This window comes from Macrotis lagotis, chromosome 1 (assembly GCF_037893015.1).
Source record: "Macrotis lagotis isolate mMagLag1 chromosome 1, bilby.v1.9.chrom.fasta, whole genome shotgun sequence".
NCBI lineage: Eukaryota > Metazoa > Chordata > Mammalia > Peramelemorphia > Peramelidae > Macrotis > Macrotis lagotis.
Window position 1 is genome coordinate 864,843,576 of NC_133658.1, and position 8,464 is coordinate 864,852,039.

Below are 8,464 nucleotides of genomic sequence, written 5' to 3' on the forward strand. Positions count from 1 at the left end.
CCTGTCAAGGGAGAAATGGATGAGCCCTCCCCCTCCCCCCCACCGAGCTCCCCTCCCCCTCCCTCTCTCCCCTTCAGCCCCTGGGCTGACCAGCCTGTTTGGCGCTGACCCAGAGTTCTCCTTCCACCCCCCACCCACGGTCCCTGCCCCTTCTCTGAAAGGGCTGCGGGAGCGAGGGAAGGGAGGGAAGATTGCCTCCTCACTCACTCCCTGCCTAGTGACTTGCTTTTTGCCTGCCCATTTCTGAGCGCGTAGGTTCATTCAACAAAATTCGGATCTACCACGTGTGTTTCTCTGAGTGCATCGGGCCTCCCTCCTCCCACAGCGCCCACGTGAAGCTACTCTCTCCCCAGCTCCCCGGCCCAGACTGCGAGCTCCCGGGTTTCCGAAGTGGAGGATCTCATTCTAGGGCCCTAGGGAGCCCGATCCCAATTCGGTCCTGAGGCGCAGGGGTCTGAGATCCACCGCTCGCCCCCCGGCCCGCCTCTGGCTCCTTCCCCACCCGGGCTAGAAAGCCTCCCTGGAAGCCCTGCAGCCCATCCCCGCGCGGAGTCCACCCGCCAAGTTGCCAGCTCCAGGATCCCCGAAAAAGCGGGATCCCCGGATGGAGACTGAGGGGAGGCAGGTTAGGACTCCAGGGAGACTGGAGGAATCTCTCCTTTTGGAGGAGAGGATGTTAGAAGCGGGAAGAAATCCCAGTGGGTGAAGGAAACCAGGGCAGGCGATTTCCCACTTGGGAGGGGAGGAGGCTGGCAGTCAGTCCCACAGCCCTCCTGGGGTGCGTAGCCAGAGGGAGGGGAACCGCAAGAAGGTGGCCACGGCCCTGGCCGGGGCTGGACAATGGCCCAGGGCTCTGCGCGCGGCCCCAGCCCTGCCCCTTCACTTCCGGTGCTCAGTTCAAACTGGACAATGCCAGCTCCGGCCAGTTCCCCACTCTCCTTCCCCTCCCCCACCACTCCAGCCCATTTAAAGGGACAGAGCATCCTTTACGGGACATGGCCTTCTTCATAGTCTCTTCTTCTGCCCCCGGGAACCCTTCACCTCCTCTTGTCTCACCCCTATACTCTAAAAGCTCTGGGTTGAAGTGAGGGAGGTCACTTCCCCTTTCACCCTCAAGGGGGCGCTTAGGGGAAAGCTCCGACGGGGCATTTGAAGATTGGGGGCAGGCTGGGAGGTGTGGGAAAGATTGAGACTGGAGAGAGCTGCGGCTCTGAAACTAACTCTGGAATTCAGTTTCCTTATTTGTAAAATGAAGGGATTGGACTAGAATCTAGTCACTAGATCTCTAAAGACCTTTCCAGCAACATTCTGTGATTTAATCAATTAAATGAACAAATACCGTATATCCAAAACCCTTTACTAATAAATATTAATGATTCATATTGATAAATAATGATGGAAAATATAATGATCTTTAATCATGTGGACCCTACCCTATCGCTCCCTAGTAGTTCCACTTACTCAAATTTCTTCAAGAGCTTTTTAACTTCCTATTCTCTCTCTCTCTCTCTCCTCTCTCTTTCTGTGCCTCCCTCTTCCCTTTCCTCCCTCTCTATCTGTCTCCATCTCCGTCTCTGTCTCTGCTCTGTCTGTCTGTCTGTCTCTCTCTCTCTCTCTCTCACACACACACACACACACACACACTCCTCAGATCTGTTTCTTGATCAAGATCCTAAGTATTCTAGGAAGTTGTGACGACTCCAGCAGGAGAAGGACGTGAAGGATCTTCGATACTACGTCTCTAGGGTTTCCAACACCCTTCATCTCCCTTGTCTGGCTGTGCAGAGATGCTAGTTGAATAGCAGCAGCTATACAGACCCGAAAACTGATCCGCTCTCTGTCCAGCGTGCTGAGATTGCATCGTGCCTCTGTCCGTGGTGCTGATCCTTGTGCTGGTGCTCAGTTCGGCAGTCCCCGGCGTTGATGCAAACCTCCTGCAGGGTTCTCATTTTGAATCCGCCTTCTCTCCTCTCCCCCGCCCCGCTATCCCTCCTTCCAAGCCTCTTCGTTTCATACTCAACCAAATTCGATACAATCTCTATAGTATCCTCAACAAGTGTTCATTCAGCTTCTGCTTGAGGATGTTACAAGATTAAAAAAAAAGTCTTCAACCTCCAGAGGCAGTTTATTTCACTGTTGAAAATGAAATGCATCCCAAGCAACCTATTTGATATACAGAGAATGAAAAAAACTGGAAGACTGAAAATGGAAAATTAACTTGGGAGTGGGCTCTCATCCAAAAGACAGTGCAGGGAAACTGGCAGTTAAAGTTCCTGTCTAAATCTTTTTTCTATTTCTGAAAAATGGACAGAACTATCCTAAATACATGAGGTGAGAAGATAGATGAAATAAACAGAGAAGCCTGGAGCAAAATTGCATTATAATGAAAAATGAATGCCTCTGTGGTTAAAATTTATAATACTAATTTATCTATCTAGGGTACCTGGTTTCCATTTTTATCCTGAAGGGAAAGGAAAGACTTCATCACCTCTAGAGAGGATGAGAAGGATGATGATAGATGAACAGACAGTTGATTCCATATATTAGTTGTATGATCTTGGGCAAGTCATCTTATCTCTATCTTCAGTTCTCTCATCTATAAGATGAGCATTTGGACGAAATAATTTTTAGGGTTCTATTTGTACTTAATACAGGTCTTTGTAAATGGAAAACCAGCTCCAGCATTCTTTGACTCATCAATATCTAGTCCTTTTCTTCATCAGATTGTTCTAGGAGGTAGGGGGATGGGGAGGATAACAAGATGTGGTTTCATACTAAATTTCACCTTCTTTTTCTCTCCCCTAAGTGCATTTCACTCTACCCATAAACTATGGGTTTTAGAATGTTGAACTGAAAAAAAATCCAAAATATAGAATGTTAGAACAAAGAATAGTAGAGCTAGAAGAGACCTTATAGCATTGAATGTTAAGAGTTAGAAAGAAAATTATATAGTCAAACTCAGTCATTCATTTCATGTTAAAGGAAATAAAACTGGAGAGAGGAAGGAACTTTCCTAAGATTGTCTAGTGAGTTGAGTCATCCCCATTGCTCTCCTCCCTTCTCTGTGACTTTCTGGAGATCTAGCCAGAGTAAGGGCCATGAAACCACTAGAGGTTCTTTCCATAGTCTTTAATTTCTAAAATATTTCATGTAAGACAATCTGGGGCATTTCTTGGTGACTGTCATGAGTATCAAACTCTGGTTACCTTCTATCATATTTGCACATGTAAGACTATATTCATGCATGTCAGTGTGCTTTTGTGTACATATATTTGAGGAAATGTGTGTCTTTTTTTACATATATGCATTGGGTTTTTTTAGGTTTTAGCAAGGCAAATGGGGTTAAGTGGCTTGCCCAAGGCCACACAGCTAGGTAATTATAAAGTGTCTGAGACTGGATCTGAACCCAGGTACTCCTGACTCCAGGCTGGTGCTCTATCCACTATGCCACCTAGCCACCCCTACATATATGCATTGTAATTGACTTCCATGTACCCACATTTTATTTGTTCATGGATGTGTACATGTGGCCTGGGAAATGCTGAATAAAACTGACCATCTGTGAGCTCCATTTCTCCCTCAGTTAGATGTACTGGTTGTATTACAGCAGTTGTAGTCCTGATATTCTGTTGTGGTGTTGTACATACTCATACATACACATGTGTGTATGCATGTTTTCATGGGAGGGATGAGAAGGGAGAGAGATGATGATGATGGTGGTGGTGGTAATGATGGGAGGAGAAAGATTCAAAGGAAGGGGAGAAAGATCAAGAAAAATGACGAGAGAAAGAAAAGGAGAGAGATGGAAGGAGAGAGAGGAAAGAGAAAAAGAGAAAGGAAGAAAGTAAAGGGAGGGGAGAGAGGGGGAGGAAAAAGAGAAAGAGATGAGAAAAAGATATGAAAGGAAGGCAGAAAAGAAAAAAAGAAAGAAAAGGGAAGGAGAGAGAAGAGAGATTTTAAAGGGAGGAGAGATATATGCAGGGAGGGAAAAGAAAAATAAAGGAAGAGAGAAAGCTAGAAGGAGGGGAAAGAGGAAGAGAGAGGAAAAGAAAGAGACAGGTATGAAAGAGTGAGACGGAGTGAAGAGGGTGGGGGGGAGAGATTTCTTCCTAATTTTATGGAGTTGTCTGAGCCTACTGCTCAGTGAGTTGCTTCCTCTCACCCCTTTTATTCTGCCCCAGAAAGTGAGACTCCCAGTGCCCAGCTTGAGCTATGCTGCCCTCTGAGGCCTGTTGAATTGTGTTGAGGGTAAGCCAAAGGATTCCTTCCTGTCCTTTCAGCCCTATTCTCTATACTGGCCCCACTTCATGCAGGACACAGGGCACTGGCTTTCACAAATAATGGCTTCATTAGATTGAAAGGAGAAGAAAGTGACCTCAGTGAAATGGACTTCCTGACCCCAGCTGACCTCTGACCCTCACCCTGACAGCCTCTAAATCTTTTCCTCTGTCCTGTTTCTCTTGAGTTATCCCTTCAAGGTGAGAGCAGGAAGCAAGAGCTGTGTCCTACTGTAACTCATTGCACATCAGACTATAACTCACCAGGTGTCCAACTACAGAATAACTGACAGCACATTGACTGTAACTTCCTCCCAGTGTGAACTCTGGCTGTTACTCATGCTGTGCCTGACTGTCACTCACCTGGTATTCCCTGGGAGTGTGCCCAAGTGTAAATGTAAGGGGAGTAAAAAGCATTATTGTGCCTCCTCCTCTCCACTCTGTATGTGTTGATTGCAATTTGTTTGGTGTCAGACTATAACAATATAATCAACTGACTATTACTTACCTTAATCTAGTCCTTTCCAGGTAGGGCATTTAAATCATCAGAAAATGCAAATCATGGTCTTTTCAATTTCTTAGCACCAAGAATGTGAAATAACTGGAGAGATGATTTTGATCTAAACCTATAAGAAACATAGAATCACATATAGTGTAATAATGAGAAGGGACCTTAAGACTTGGAATGTGAGAATTAAGAATTACTTTAGACCATAGAATGTTAGAGCTAGAAATAACCTTAGAACACAGAATGTTAAAAATTTTCAAGTACTTCAATAGGGCAGCTACCATTCTTCCCTGCAGCAGGTATAGAATTTAAGAGGTATTTCCTAGACCAAGGAAGGGTGGAATGCCCAACTTCAACATTTTAAGGTTCAATATAAAAGTGGAGCTAAAATAACCCACTCACTCAGTATTCCATTGTTCCTTAGAACCTAGGTATTCTCAGAAACCTTTCTCTCTATCTCTGTCTCTTTGTGTATATATATATATATATATATATATATATATATATAAATATATGTATATATCTCAATGATCTCAGAAAATAAATGCATGGATAAGTAGAAGCCATCTCAGAAATAATCCATTCCAATCCTTTACTTTAAATATTCAAAAACTGAGACCCAAGAAGGGAAGTATATGACCCAAAATCATATAATAAGTCAATGGTAGGGGCAGCTAGGTGGCACAGTGGATAAAGCACCGGCCCTGGAGTCAGGAGTACCTGGATTCAAATCTGGTCTCAGACAGTTAATAATTACCTAGCTGTGTGGCCTTGGGCAAGCCACTTAACCCCATTTGCCTTGCAAAAAAACCTAAAAGAAAAAAAAATAAGTCAATGATGGAATTGAAATTAGGAGTTGGTTCCCTGACCCCCAGCACAGTTCTCTTTCTATATATTTCAAAGCTATTGTATCTATGCTAGCCCCACTAACCTGACAAACTTGATCATAGAATTTAAGGAGCTGAAATTTGGAACAAAGTTAAGGGCACCCAAAGGGGTCATTATCTAACTTAGAGTCAAACAAGAGTTCATTCTGAGAAAGCTACCCACTTTCACTGAAAACTGAAAAAAAAAATACCAAGGATATAGTCACCCCAGGGGTAAGATGTAGGACTAGTTTTGAAAATCTAGCTTTGAAGCATAGTATTGCTCTGTAGAGGTCCCTAGGGACCCATGCTGGGGCAACGCTGTTTCTCCTGTCCCCCACCTTGCCCCCTGTAATGACCTTTGGTAGCCTAGATCAATAGACCAGGCCCCTCTAGTTCCCAAGTGACCAAGAGCAGCTCAAGAGAGCAGGCTTGAATCTGGGTCATTAAGTAACTGTCACTCACCCTGGCCCCATTGGGGGCAGGGCCCTGGGGGTGTGAAAGAGACACAGGTGTGGCCATTTCGTTCCCAACTCCCACCCTGCCAGGCCCTGAATTTCCAGTCCCTGTCCCCCATCTGTTCTTCCTTTCTCATCTTCTTATAGTTCTTTCAATGGTAACTAGGATGAAGGTGTAGAAATCCAGTCCTTTCTCCCTATCCTTCTTCACTGGGTTCATCAGCAAGCTTCCTGCTCCTGGCACTAAGACCCTCTTTTCATTGATGATTCCACATCCCCTTCAGTGAGCCTCTGTTTCCAACTTTAAGCCACATCACTGAGCTCTCATTCCTCTCTCTCTCTGAGCATTCACATTCTACACTGATTCCTGTCCCTTCCATTAGCCTATATCCCACACACTGAGCCCTAATCTTTCTCATCAAGTCTCCATTTTCCACACTGGGTGCCCCACCTGTATCAAACTTCCGCTTCATCATTTAATCAGCAAATATTTTTTTTTTAGGTTTTTGCAAGGCAAATGGGGTTAAGTGGCTTGCCCAAGGCCACACAGCTAGGTAATCATTAAGTGTTTGAGACTGGATTTGAACTCAGGTACTCCTGACTCCAAGGCTGGTGCTTTATCCACTATGCCACCTAGCCACCCCAAATCAGCAAATATTCTTAAGGACCAACCATGTCCCAGACACTGTGTTAAGCACTAGACATACAAAGAAAGACAAAAAAAAAAAATGTGGTCCCTGTATTCAAGGAACTTACAACAGTTTAATGAAGGAAGATATACACAGTAAAAGTAGATGATCTCAGAGAGCTGGGGGTGGGGGGAGAACTGGGACAGGGAATTCAGGAAGGACCTCCTGCATAAGATAGAATTTGAAATGAGCCTGAAAAGAAACCAATGAAACCAGGGACAACATTCAAAGCAGGAAACATCCAGGAAAAAAGGATGTAATATCATATTTGAAGAACAACAGGTAGTCCACTGGAGGGGAGTATAGTATAAGAATACTGGAAAGGTAAAAAGGTTCAAGTTGTAAAGGGATTTAAATGATAAACAGTACATTTTATATTGGATCCTGGAGGTGACAGGGAGCCACTGAAATTTATTGGGTAGGGTGTTGACATAATCAGACCTGTCTCTTAGGAAACTATCTTTGACAGCTGATTGGGGATGGATTGAAATGGGGAGATACTTGAATCCCCTGACTGAGCCTCCATCCTCCTTACTGGACACCCATCCTGTTCTTAGAATTCTCATCTTCCTCACTCAATCCCCATCCCTCCAACAGAATTCCTATCCTATCACTGAATTCCTACTACATTTGTGAGACCCACACATAAACTGATCACCCATATCCCTCTCTTTTACTGATCCCTGTCCTTTCCACAGTCTTGTCACCTCATTGACTCCCCATGTCCTCACTAAAGCTCCATTCTACCAGAGTTTTCATGTCTTCATTGAGTTTCATTTTTTTAAAAATTAAATGCTATTTTATTTTCAAAAAATCAGTCTTCTCTCCCTAACTGTACCTTGCACTGAGAAAGCAAGAAAAATAAAACCTGTGTTATGATCATTTGAGTCACAACACTGTTGCTCTTGCTTCTAGTGTTGCATATGGCTTCTGAATTTCCTTCTTTCTCCACACACCACTCAGGGCCTCCCTACCCTAAATGTGACTGCTATGAAAAGCCCTTTTCTCTTACTACCCTGGATCTTTGACCCAGAATTGGGTAGTAAACAACAAGGCTGCCAGTTGGCAACTAGAGGTAGCCTGGAGAATCTGTGGTGCTGGAGAAGACTTTCTGAGGGTCCTTTGGATAGCAAGGAGGTCCCATAAGTCAATACTTAAAGAAATTAAAGTAGGTTGTTAACTGCAAGGTCAAATACCAAAGCTGAAGCTTAAATACTTTGCCTGCATAATGAGAAGGCAGGACTCAGGAAAAGACTTTAGTGCTGGAAAAGATGGAAGGCAAAAGAAGGAGATGGATGGAAGAAAGCAGAATATAAGATGGATGGATAGTGCCACGGAACCAATGAATTTGAACTTCCACAGACTTCAAGATATAGGATAAATAGAAGGATAAAAGGGCCTGGCATGCTATGATCAATGACTGAACTGAATGACTGAACAACAACCACAAAGTCAGTAGTCCCTGACATTGTCATTTCCCTCTTGATCCTTTTCTAACAAAAGAAGGGGGGATACTTTTTCATCATATGATTCAATTAATAGTTCTGTGTTTAGTAATTTTGTTCATGATCCCATAGTCATTGTGTATCTTATTCTTCTACTTACTTTGTTTTACATCAGTTCACAGAAATCTTGTCAGGCTTCCTGATTTCATTATTATTTCTTA